The sequence below is a fragment of the Cetorhinus maximus genome, chromosome X (assembly GCF_964194155.1).
Source record: "Cetorhinus maximus chromosome X, sCetMax3.hap1.1, whole genome shotgun sequence".
In the NCBI taxonomy this organism is placed as follows: Eukaryota; Metazoa; Chordata; class Chondrichthyes; order Lamniformes; family Cetorhinidae; genus Cetorhinus; species Cetorhinus maximus.
The window spans coordinates 7,506,734-7,520,510 of NC_135917.1; the positions used below are offsets into that span (position 1 = coordinate 7,506,734).

A 13,777-nucleotide genomic window follows, 5' to 3' on the forward strand; every position below is an offset into this window, starting at 1 on the left:
ATGCTCGGAGCAGTATCAGAGAGCTTTGAAAAGGTAGACTTGTAACACTGCACTGCGTTTGAAAGAAGTTTGTGAGGAGGAAGTTAGGGCAAGATCTCGAGAGGAAACTAGTGGAGTAGAGGCTGAGGAGCAGAATACAGACTGAGAGGGTTCAGTGCCAGACACTGGGAAAACATAGAAGCATTGAGAGAGGGCTAGGTACCAGAGGGGCAATTAGGTTGTGTGGAGGTTTAAATAATTGACTGTGAAACACTTGATTGCATATATTATTAAGCAATCACTCCCTTCTATCAGTTATTACACACTACAACTAAGGGACGAATTCACGCTCTCGCTCCACAATAAATAATGGACGCCCAGTAGTGATTACAAGGCAGCAATCCTGACAAGGAGCCCAGATGAGAGCAGAGATCCCCAAGAGTGAGAGTGAAACAAATTTAAAGTACTTGTCTGAATGCCCAGATAAGCTCACCGCCTCAAGTCCTCCATGAGGATTTGCTCACCCTGCTCCAAGTCCTGCTTGGCCTTCCCACCCTGTACACTGAGAGAGGGGCAACGGACCCATTCTTGTGGCAAGCTGGTTAAGCAATCACTTGCTGTTACTTCCAGTGACAGATGTGAGGAGTCATGCAATAGGAAGCATTGGGGAGGATGGGCCAGGATAGAGCCACTGCAGAGTTTGCCCATGCAAGTGGCACAGTTCAAGCCCGCATGTGGATTTGGTGGGAGGGCAAGGCATTGGAGAGAGCCAACCAAAATATTAACCCTGAAATGATATAGGGACATCCTTCCTCCTCTATCTGAAACATGCTAGGTACCTGCACCACATGGACTGCAGTCGCTCAAGAAGGCCGTCTCAAGGGTAATTAGGAATGGGCAATAAATGCTGGCCTGGCCAGTGACGCCCACATCCCTTCAACAAATAAAAGCAAAAACTCTCTCTGGCAGTGCTTTGTCCTCCATGAAATAATTTCTTAATCATCTGCTTGTCTCCCTTTTCCTTTATTCTTTCACAGGATGTGGGCGTCACTGGCAAGGCCAGCATTTGTTGCCCATCCCTAATTGCCCTTGAACTAAGTGGCTTGCTAGGCCATTTCAGAGGGCAGTTAAGAGTCAGCCACATTACTGTGGGTCTGGAGTCACATGTAGGCCAGACCAGGTAAGGATGGCCGATTTCCTTCCCTAAAGGATATTAATGAACCAGATGGGTTTTTATGACAATCAATGATAGTTTTGTGGTCATCATTAATGATTCCAGCTTTATATTCTAGAGTTTATTAATTTAATTTAAATTCCACCAGCTGCCACTGCATTGGCCTGAATCTCTAGATTACTAGTCCAGTGACACTACACCACGTCTCTTCTCAACTGTACTGCATTGTAATACTCCATGGAAAAAGTCCTGGTTCCCAGAAGATGATGGTTGATGTTTAACTTACTCTAAGATCGAGCCGGTAAGGAAAGTTGGAAGGAAATCTTGCATTTATGTAGTGCCTTTCATGCCCTCAGCACATCTCAAAGTGCCTTACAGCCAATGAAGTACTGCTGGCATGTTAACACAGCAGCCAACTTGCACAAAACCAGGTCTCACAAACAGAAATCTGTTTTGACTTGTTGGTTGAAGGATTAAATATTAGCCAGGACACCAGGGAGAACTCTCCAGCTCTTCTGTAAAATGCTTCGATGGGATCTTATAGATCTGCCTGAGAGGGCAGACAGGGCATCAGTTTGATATCCAAATGACAGCACCTCCAAGTATCAGGCTCGATTTTATGTTGAAGTCTCTGGCATGGGACTTGAACCCACAACCTTCAGACTCAAAGACAAGAGTAGAATCAGCTGAGCCACAACACATGGCCTTTTAAAAAATTATTTCACAGGATGTGGGCATTGCTGGCTAGGCCAGCATTTATTACCCATCCCTAATTGCCCTTGAGAAGGCGATGGTGAGCCGCCTTCTTGAACCGCTGCAGTATCATCATCCTACAGAGTTAAAGGTTTGTGGAATTGCAGTGTGTAGTTCTTGTGTGTAGCTGTTATTTCAGTGGCACCTCTTAAAGAAAGCACTATGCTTTCTTGACAAAGGCACTATATAAACACAAGTTGTTGTTTCTTTTTATTCGATCAACCCCCTCCTCTTCACACGGAAGAATTCCTCAGGTCATGTGTGTGTGTGTGTAAGAAAATCAGAAACACATTCTTTTGCAACACAGCTATGATGTGACTGCACCTAAATCCTAGAGAAACCTTACCTCCAATATCCCTTACTCCCTTTTTCTCTCCAGAAACGTAACCAATTGTCCTTCAAAACCCATTTATACTGCCCATTTTTAACACCATTCCTGGCACCATTCTACAACACAATTGCCATTTCACACCTGATTTCCCTCCAAACTGCGAACATCCTTTTTTTAAACTCATTTCAGAGGAAGATGTGCAAATTTGTAGCCATTCCATCGGCAATGATTACAAATTAAAACATGGTGCTCCTATGTAAGCAGGAAATAGGACCCAGACAGCAGTGCAATCATAGGGCTATTTAAAAATATATTGGGTGATATTGACAGTGGCCATGCTTCAGTTGACTGATGAATACTGACAGCTCCATTCGGCCCATCAAGCTCATGCTGGCTCTCTGAAGAGCAATCCAGCTAGTCCCAGTCCCCCATTCAATCCCCATAACCCTGCAAGTTTATTTCCTTCAAGTGCCCATCCGACTTCCTTTTGAAATCATTCATCGTCTCTGCTTCCACCATCTTTGTAGGCAGTGAGCTCCAGGCCACTACCACTCGCTGTATAAAAATGTTCCTCCTCACATCCCTCCCTGCATCTCTTGCCCAAGACCTTAAATCTGTGTCCTCTAGTCCTTGTACCATCAGCTAATGGGAACAGCTTTTCTTTGTCTACCTTATTTAAACCTGTCATAATCTTGTACACCGCTATCAGATCTCTCCTCAATCTCCTTTGCTCCGAGGAGAACAACCCCAGTTTCTCCAACCTAACCTTGTAGCTAAAATCCCTCATCCCTGGAACCATTCTGGTAAACCTCCTCTGCACCCTCTCAAGGACCCTCACACCCTTCCTAAAGTAGACTGTTTGACTTTGGGGCCTCATAGTGAAGCCCGATCTGATCCTTACTTGATTTCCAAATTTGTCCACTTACCAGCAAGGATTGTTAGACAACAGCAGGAGCAGGAACCCTTTCCTAACCCAGGGAAGCTGTAGTCAATAAGGACCTTCATAGCCTGGTAGCTCAGTACCAAAGATATATTTAAATAAGCCATCAGGGGAGCTATTCGTTAAGTTGCAGTCTGATTCTACAAATATATGAATAAGAAGCAGGAGTAGACCATTCAGTCCCTCGATCCCGCTCTGCCATTTGATAAGATTATGGCCTCAACTCTGCTTTCCTGGCTGCCATTTGACTCCCTTGTAGATTAAAATTCTACCTAACTCAGCCTTGAATATATTCAATGACCTGGCTTCCACTGCTCTCTGGTGAAGAGAATTCCAAACATGAACGACCTTCTGAGAGAAAATATTCTCCTCATCTCCATCTTCTGTCCACATCTGCCTCTCCCAAGTGCTCCCCTTGATGGATTTCTCCATGTTGGCTCTTATTGAGCCAGTTGAGGCAATTATTTTTTGAACATTCAGAGGGCTTCTACCCACAACACTGTTGCTTCCTTTCCCTTCTGGTGCTATCATGGATGACCTGCCATAGTACCAGATTTCTCTTGCTGGAGTAGCAGGCAAACTCCAGAGAGCAGAGTTACTGCTAGATGAAGCCCTAACAGCATTTCAGTAGTGGCAGCAAACATTGGGGTCTACATACCACGAACAGGCTATTCAGAATTTATATTAAAATGAATTTCAGCAGCACCAAACAAGCAGTGTTCAAATTACGTAAAAGAGGTATAGCTCACAAGCTGTCACTGTGGCCGAGAAAGAACATTACAAACTCGTGGCCAAGGAAGCATGTTACAAACTCATGGATAAGAAAGAGCATCGTAAGCTTGAAGAGAAGAAAAAGCATCGTAAGCACAAGGAGGAGAAGGAAAATGGCAAACTCGAGGAGAAAGGAAATCGCAATCCTGAGGAGAACAAAGGACATCGCAAACTCGAGGAAGAGAAAGGACATCGCAATCCTGAGGAGAACAAAGGACATCGCAAACTCGAGGAAGAGAAAGGACATCGCAAACTCGAGGAAGAGAAAGGGCATCACAAGCTCGAGGAAGAGAAAGGACATCACAAACTCGAGGAAGAGAAAGGACATCGCAAACTCGAGGAAGAGAAAGGGCATCACAAACTCGAGGAAGAGAAAGGACATCACAAACTTGAGGAAGAGAAAGGACATCGCAAACTCGAGGGGGAGAAAAGACATTGCAAACCCGAGGAGGAGAAAGAACACCACAAACTCGAGGAGGAGAAAGGACATTGCAAACTCAAGGAGGAGCAGGGACATCGCAAACTCGAGGGGGAGAAAAGACATTGCAAACCCGAGGAGGAGAAAGAACACCACAAACTCGAGGAGGAGAAAGGACATCGCAAACTCAAGGAGGAGAAGGGACATCGCAAACTCGAGGAGGAGAAAGGACATTGCAAACTCAAGGAGGAGCAGGGACATCGCAAACTCGAGGGGGAGAAAAGACATTGCAAACCCGAGGAGGAGAAAGAACACCACAAACTCGAGGAGGAGAAAGGACATCGCAAACTCAAGGAGGAGAAGGGACATCGCAAACTCGAGGAGGAGAAAGGACATTGCAAACTCAAGGAGGAGCAGGGACATCGCAAACTTGAGGGGGAGAAAAGACATTGCAAACCCGAGGAGGAGAAAGAACACCACAAACTCGAGGAGGAGAAAGGACATTGCAAACTCAAGGAGGAGCAGGGACATCGCAAACTCGAGGAGGAGAAAGGACATTGCAAACTCCAGGAGAAGAAAGGGCATTGCAAACTCGAGGAGGGAAAAGGACATCGCAAACTCGAGGAGGAAAAAGGACATCGCAAACCCGAGGAGGAGAAAGGACATTGCAAACTTGAGGAGGAGAAAGGACATCCCAAACTCGAGGAGGGGAAAGGACATCGCAAACTCAGGGAGGAGAAAAAACACCACAAACACGAGGAGGAGAAGGGACATCGCAAACCCGAGGAGGGGAAAGGACATTGCAAACTCGAGGAGGGAAAAGGACATCGCAAACTAGAGGAGAAAAAAGGACATCGCAAACCCGAGGAAAAAGGACATTGCAAACTTGAGGAGGAGAAAGGACATCGCAAACTCAAGGAGGAGAAAGGACATCGCAAACTCGAGGAGGAGAAAGGACATCGCAAACTCGTGGTGAGGAAAGGATATTGCAAACTCGAGGAGGAGAAAGGACATCGCAAACTCGAGGAGGAGAAAGGACATCGCAAACTCGAGGAGGAGAGAGGACATCGCAAACTCGTGGTGAGGAAAGGATATTGCAAACTCGAGGAGGGAAAGGACATCACAAACCCAAGGAGGGGAAAGGACATCGCAAACTCAAGGAGGAGAAAGGGATCACAAATTCGAGGAGAGGAAAGGGCATTGCAAACTCGAGGAGGGGAAAGGACATTGCAAACTAGAGGTGGAAAAAGGACATTGCAAACCCGAGGAGGGGAAAGGACATTGCAAACTCAAGGAGGGGAAAGGACATTGCAAACTAGAGGTGGAAAAAGGACATTGCAAACCCGAGGAGGGGAAAGGATATTGCAAACTCGAGGAGGAGAAAGGGCAGCATAAACCCGAGGAGGAGAAAGGACATTACAAACTCGAGGAGGAGAAAGGGCATCATAAACCCGAGGAGGAGAAAGTACATCGCAAACTCGAGGAGGAGAAAGGGCATCATAAACTTGAGGAGGGAAAAGGACATCGCAAACTCGAGGAGGAGAAAGGACATTACAAACTCGAGGAGGAGAAAGGGCATCATAAACCCGAGGAGGAGAAAGGACATTGTAAAATCGAGGAGGGGAAAGGACATCGCAAAGCCGAGGAGGGGAAAGGACATTACAAACACGAAGAGGGGAAAGGACATTACAAACACGAGGAGGGGAAAGGACATTGCAAACCCGAGGAGGGGAAAGGACATTGCAAACTCGAGGAGGGGAAAGGACATTGCAAACTCGAGGAGGGGAAAGGACATTGCAAACCCGAGGAGGGGAAAGGACATTGCAAACATGAGGAGGGGAAAGGACATTACAAACACGAGGAGGGGGAAGGACATTGCAAACTCGAGGAGGGGAAAGGACATTGCAAACATGAGGAGGGGAAAGGACATTACAAACATGAGGAGGGGGAAGGACATTGCAAAATCGAGGAGGGGAAAGGACATCGCAAAGCCGAGGAGGGGAAAGGACATTGCAAACTCGAGGAGGGGAAAGGACATTGCAAACTCGAGGAGGGGAAAGGACATTACAAACTCGAGGAGGGGGAAGGACATTGAAAACTCGAGGAGGGGAAAGGACATTGCAAACACGAGGAGGGGGAAGGACATTGCAAAATCGAGGAGGGGAAAGGACATCGCAAAGCCGAGGAGGGGAAAGGACATTACAAACACGAGGAGGGGGAAGGACATTACAAACACGAGGAGCGGGAAGGACATTGCAAACTCAAGGAGGGGAAAGGACATTACAAACACGAGGAGGGGAAAGGACATTGCAAAGCCGAGGAGGGGAAAGGACATTGCAAACTCGAGGAGGGGAAAGGACATCGCAAAGCCGAGGAGGGGAAAGGACACCACAAACACAAGGAGGGGAAAGGACATTGCAAGTTAATGAAAGAGAAAGAACATATCAAACTTGTGAACCAGGCAGAAAATTGCAAGCTCAAGGAGGAGAACGAACAAGCTCATTATTTGGTGGCATCACAAAAGCAGGAAGCCAGTGAGTGCATGTGAAGGCAGATGCCTCTTGCTGTGTGTTCAGTGAGCAGCAGGTTAATGTTTCAGGTTGAGCCCTTTATCAGGGCAGAAGATGAAGGGTCACTGCCAAAGCATTAAGCATCCTTTCGCATGATGACTGACCTGCTGAGCACTTGCAGCACTTTATATTTTTATAAAGGGAACTAAGGAATATTTTATGATATTTTTCATTTCACTCAATCATTACATTCAGCTTAAAAATACGGTTAATCAATTTGACAGATTGATATGACAGAAAAATCAATTGTGTACTTTTTTGCCAATTTTCTCATGCAAGAAAGCTGGGAGATGAGCTCCAAACAAGCATACTGAACTGAACAGCATGTCTGGTTTCTTGCTGACAGAGGCTTGTTAACAAAATTGTGTTCTCAGAAACAGTACATTCAAAGCTGCACAATCTCACCACTTTGTTAATATCCCTTGTGTCAGAAGAGAAAGTTCACTTTCCATGTGAGTCCTGAGAGAACTGTGGTTGGTCGTATGAGTTGGTTCATCCAGCCGATTTTGCCGCTCCCCGTTTGAGAGGCATCACCTCCTGGCAGTGCCTCCATCTGACACCCTGACACCAGGAATTCACCCAGTGAGAACTACTTTGTGTTGGGAACTGGACAGGGCTGGCACAATGCAATGACAGGGAGGGTGTGAATTTTTAATAAATTGCCTTCAGGACCGATTGATTTAACAGCACAAACTCAGGGAGCTCATCTAACCCATCCTGTAATGGTTTATGGTCTCCAATCTGATCAAGTACTGTCGGCATTCTGTTGCTTGCACCATTCAAGCCAAACTAGTGCAAAATGACAACAGTTGTTCTGGTACAGTGTTCCTTGGAGATACATGGAATTGAATATATGGACACCAAGAGATGTGAGGACGATGAATATTCTGGACTTTTGCTTGATTACCGCTGATGTTTCGGGCACACTTATTTGGCACTTGCCTTCAATGAGTATAAATGGACGGGATAGAGTCAATCATAGATTCATACAATAGTTTGATAGAGCAGACTGTGCATGATCTGTGGATAGGCCTGCTAACTTTGGCTGGATGTTTTCCTGGAGGATTCATGTCATGGTCTCTCACCTTTAACCTTCCGGCCTCATGCTTCTGCCATTGGTCACTCAATCCTTGCAGAGGCCCACAAATGGGCTGTTCATTACCTGATTGGATGGCAGGTGACAGTTAGTCAAACAGTTAATTAGTTCCATATCCAAAATTTTTATACTTCATAATTGTTCAAGGGAAATGAAAAAAAAACCTCTCAATTTTTTTCGATATTCCTATGAATTTTTTCTTGGGTTTGCTCACAGCAGTGTCCTGGAGATTCATTTTAAATTCCCAGCGTTGTAATATGCCTTTAAGGGATATCAGCATGACATCGTGAGAAGGGAAATGTGTCCTGTGATCCAGTCTTAGTTTCACTTTTGCTTTGAGCAGAGCACACACACACACAGCTCCTAATGTCTTCAAGCTTTAAATCTATGTATAACTGTTCTCATGTGTCTCGTCTTAATAAATGAACCAACGTGTTTACCCAATCCCTCATGAGTGAGCGATTGGTACTTACATCATTATACCATCATGGCAGGATGTGCAGCGATTGTTCCTTCTAAACAACATAGTGATCAGCGGTGGTAGGACAAGTGGCAGCAAGATTAAGTACAGGTACGACGTGGTGAATAGCCTTAGATTATGCTACATTGGACGATACAGTTTTCAATTACTTTCTTTCGGGCTATCTGTTAGCTAGGATCTCTTTCAAGCTCCACAGACCGCATTACATGCACTGTACCAGGATTCATCTGTATTACTGATGACGTAGCTGTTGTGGGAAGAACAAAGCAAAAACATGAACATAATCTGCGCTTATTGATGCCAGCGGGACAAAATGAAGGATTGGTGTTCAACAGTCTGAAACGCAACACCAACATGCAGCAGATCAGTTTCTTTGGTTCTATTTATTCCAGTGCTGGCGTTTGTCCTGATCCAAGTAAAATACAGGATATTAAGGCCATACCAACTCCTCAAGATAAGGACGATCTTCAAAGACCTCTAGGCCTCTTTAGTTTCTTGTCTCCATACATTCCCAATTTCGCTCAAAAATCTTCATTGCTCAGGGAATTGTTGAGAAAGGATGTGCCTTTCCTGTGGCATGAAGACCACCAATACCTCTTCGAAGCGCTGAAACAGTCATTATCAGAAACATTGACATTGCAATTTTACGATCCTAGGGAGACAACTACCCTGGAGATGGATGCCTCACTGGGAGCATGCATACTGCAAAAATTCAAGCCAATTGCATTTGCTTCAAAATCTCTGTCCATAACGCAATCCAACTACTCCAGCATTGAGCGGGAAACATTAGTTTTAGTGTTTGGAATCATGTGTTTTCATACCTATCTATTTGGCGAAAGATTTGTGGTAGAGACTAACCACAAGCCACTGGAGATGATTTGGCGAAAACCATTGACCAGTGCACCACCAAGATTACAGTGCCTTTTGATAAAGATTCAAGGTTACGACTGTGAGATTAGGTAAAAGCCCGGTAACTTGACGATCACATCGGATATACTTGGCAGGTTGCCTAACCCGGCAAAAACAGAAGACATATCCTTGGATCTACAAGTTAACTTCATTGACATCAAACTTGAAGATGTTCTGCAAATTAATCTGCTACATTTTGCATAATGCAAATGCTGGCAGCTACAAGAAGAAACGGCGGAAGACTCCACACTACAGAAACTGTGGAAAACAGTCACCATAGGATGGTCTGATTCAATTCAGCATATCCACGAACACATGAGACCATTTTGGTCTTGCCAGGATGAGCTAGGCGTCTCCCGGGGAGTCATTTTTAAAGGCAGGCAGGTCATCATACTGGAATCCTTGCAACCTGATATTCTTCAACAACATCATCACTCAGACATGGGCATAGATCAGACGACATGACTCGCAGGAGAGATTGTCTATTGGCCGGGTATGAACAATGACATTGAAGTTATCGTCAAGAAGGCATGCCAAGAGCATGTACCAAGTCAGCACAAAGCATCACTGGTTCCACATGAAGTTCCTACCCATCCTTGGTCCAAAATTGCATCCGACCTCTTTCAAGTCCATGGACTGACATCATGGTGATTGTCAACTACTTTACCACGTACCCCAGTATTCAACATTTACACAATACATCAAGCACAAGTGTCACGCGCACTCTGTAAGTACTATTTTCAGTTTATTTAGTGTGCCTGGTGAGATTATTACAGATAGCGGTCCGTAGTTTATTGGTAAGCCATTCCGGGATATGTGTGAGAAGTGGAATATCGATCTCGCTACTTCTCCTCATTTATCCTAGATCTAATGGCCTAGATGAACGAATGGTTCTTTTTTTGTATTCATTCATGGGATGTGGGCGTCGCTGGCTAAGCCAGCACTTATTGCCCACCCCTAATTGCCCTTGAGAAGGTGCTGGTGAGCTGCCTTCTTGAACCGCTGCAGTCCATGTGGTGTAGGTACACCCACAGTGCTGTTAGGAAGGGAGTTCCAGGATTTTGACCCAGCGACAGTGAAAGCGATATATTTCCAAGTCAGAATGGTGTGTGGCTTGGAGGCGAATTTCCAGGTGGTGGTGTTCCCATGTGTCTGCTGCCCTCATCCATCTAGATGGTAGCGGTCATGGGTTTGGAAGATGCTGGATAAGAAGCCTTGGTAAGTTCCTGCAATGCATCTTGTAGATGGTACACACTGCTGCCACTGTGCATTGGTGGTGGAGGGAGTGAATGTTTGTGGATGGGGTGCCAATCAAGCAGGCTGCTTTGTCCTGGATGGTGTCGAGCTTCTTGAGTGTTGTTGGAGCTGCACTCATCCAGTTAAGTGGAGATATTCCATTACACTTCTGACCTGTGCTTTGTAGATGGTGGACAGGCTTTGGGGAGTCAGGAGGTGAGTTACTCGCTGCAGGATTCCCAGCCTCTGACCTGCTCTTGTAGCCACAGTATTTATATGGCTAGTCCAGCTCAGTTTCTGGTCAATGGTAACCCCCAGGATGTTGATAGTAGGGGATTCAGCGATGGTAATGCCATTGAATATCAAGGGGCGATGATTAGATTCTATCTTATTGGAGATGGTCATTGCCTGACACTTGTGTGGTGCGAATGTTACTTGCCACTTGTCAGCCCAAGCCTGGATATTGTCCAGGTTTTGCTGCATTTAGACATGGACTGCTTCAGTATTTGAGGAACGCTTCACGAATTTGCGTGTCATCCTTGCGCAGGGGCCATGCTAATCTTCTCTGTATTTGAGGAGTCGCATGGTGAAATACCTAATTCTCAAATGTAGACAGACCGAGCAAGATCTACACATTGCAATGTTACATCTGAGAGCGACACCTTTAAGTGCAACTATCCCAATACCAGCAGAGCTCATGGTTGGCAGTCTAGTGCATATCAACTTACCTACTCTTACCCATTCTACTCTCTCAGAAACTAGAGAGCAACCTTTAAAACTACAAGAGAAGATGAATGTTGTGCACAGTAAAAATGCAGGTACAGAATTGCCAAGTTTACAGTTGGGACAACAAGCTCACATCCAGGATCCCATAGAAGGGGCCAAGTAATATTCCCTGATCATCTTGCATGGGCAAGGGATTGGAATTAGGCCAGCGGGAAGTAATAGAAAAGGAGAAACTGAGAAGGCAAAGCCAATCCTTTTTGTTGTGGTGATGAATGACAATAGGTGTTGCTCAAGATGTCATCGACTACAGTCGAACATCAGTTTAGGATTTTCCTGATTTGTCTTCCCCCTCCTGACTCCTTGCTCCAAGAATCTGGCATGTTTGCCAAGTGTTTCCAAGCTGTTTTATCTCCTCTGCCTGCACACCAATGAATTACCACTGAACTGCACTTATTCAATGGACACAAACTGTCCAAGAGAACACCACCAGGTTCGTAGTAGCTTTCTGTGTGAGCACTGGCCTATGTAAATCATGGGATGGTTCTGGTTGTCTGAATCTGAACATCCTAATCTTATTTGCACATGATATTTGGTTCATTTTAAACAACAGTTAGTTTGGTGCTGACAAATGAGAAAGCATGGACCCAGAGGAGACCATTTAGTTCATCAGGCCTGTCCTTTCCACAGAACATGTCCATACTCCTCCATCATTGCCTCTGCCCCATCCATTCGACAAAAGTACACCTGAATCTCCACAGGGAATCAAGCAAATCTCCAGAATATCTATCCATTTTCAGTTTCCCCTACTCAACCCTGGCCTATTGCCTGCTACAGATAACATCCTCTCCTGCCTCCTGCCCTTGAAGCACAGAAACCATTGACAAATTCTGGCCTAAATCAATATTATTCCCCGATCACATGTTGGTGAAACACCAGCCATCTCCCAAACTTTAACAACACGTGAAGCCTATCGTAACATCCAGGGCTGGATGCTCCTCTTCTGGGTGGACTTACAGCCACAATGGAACCATAGAACCACAGAAACGTTATGGCACAGAAAGAGGCCATTCAGCCCATCATGTCTGTGCCAGCCAAAAAAAGAGAATTTTTAATTCCACTCTCCAGCACCTGGTCTGTAGCCTTGCCGGTGCTGATCTTCAGGTGCTGATCAGGTACTTTTTAAATGAGTTGAATGTTTCAGCCTCAACCACTGATTTAGGCAGTGAATTCCAGACCCCCGCCACCCTCTGGGTGGAAAGGTTTTTCCTCATGTCCCCTCTAATCCTTCTACCAATCACCTTACATCTATGCCCTCTAGTAATTGACCCCTCAGTTAGGGGAAACAGGTCTTTCCTGTCCACCCTTTCGAGACCCCTTATAATTTTGTATACCTCAATTAGGTCACCCCTTAGCCTAAGGAAAACAACCCTAGCCTATCCAATCTCTCCTCATAGCTGCAATTTTCAAGTCCTGGCAACATTCTTGTAAATCAAGAAGAACTTCTGCTCATCTCTCTTATTCCACCCCAATATCAACCCATTTCCCTGGGTCAAAGACCATCTCATTTGCACTGTGGGCTTCCAGTAGGATTCCCGTTGTCATGGTCACAAAGTCTGGCATCCAGGCAACAGAGGAGGCATCTGTTTTTTTAGTTGCCACGGGATGTGGGCATCGCTTGCAAGGCCGGAATTTGTCACCCATCCCTAATTGCCTTTGAGAAGGTGGTGGTGAGCTGCCATTTAAAGGGCATTTAAAAGGCAAAAATGCCCCAAAAGATTAAGAAATTACCATCTTTTTAATCCTCAGCAGAGAGTGAAGTTTATACTAGACAGGTCTATGTGGCCAGATTACAGGGAGAGGAGGCCAAAACAAGGCCCTCTCTCTATACTGGGGGACCCTCAGGGTCATTACCTCTTACTCCCAAGGCAGCAGATGAAGCAAGGCGGCAGATGAAGCAAGAAGGGACAAAGCTCTTCCAGAAATTAGCCTTCAAAGTTTTCAGGTTATTCCTTTCAACGACCGGAAAATTGGGAGGGCTACGAATCAGGCGTGCGGGACCCCAAAACAACCAGAACTGTGCAATAAACGCTGCACAAAAATCATCACAGGATACTGATGCAATGATGCGCTGCCTCATCATAATTCGAGAGATCCCTTGCGGTCTTGCTGACTGGTCGTGAGGGGCAATGGAATGGGGATTTCTGGATGGGCCACATTTTATGAGTTGGGGGCTGTCTGATCTGTGCTTGGAGCCCCCAACTCATAAAATGTGGCCCATCCAGAAATCCCCATTCCATTGCCCCTCACGACCAGTCAGCAAGACCGCAAGGGATCTCTCGAATTATGATGAGGCAGCACATCATTGCATCAATATCCTGTGATGATTTTTGTGC

At 45.5% G+C, this 13,777-nt stretch overlaps 1 non-coding gene across 1 annotated transcript; it reads right to left on the reverse strand.

The window, feature by feature from the left end:
• Nucleotides 1-11,160: 11,160 nt before the first annotated feature.
• LOC144672787 (U6 spliceosomal RNA) lies at nucleotides 11,161-11,263 on the reverse strand. The gene has a single exon (XR_013574175.1). It is a non-coding gene; the product is annotated as a U6 spliceosomal RNA (small nuclear RNA).
• Between the last annotated feature and the right edge of the window lie 2,514 nt (nucleotides 11,264-13,777).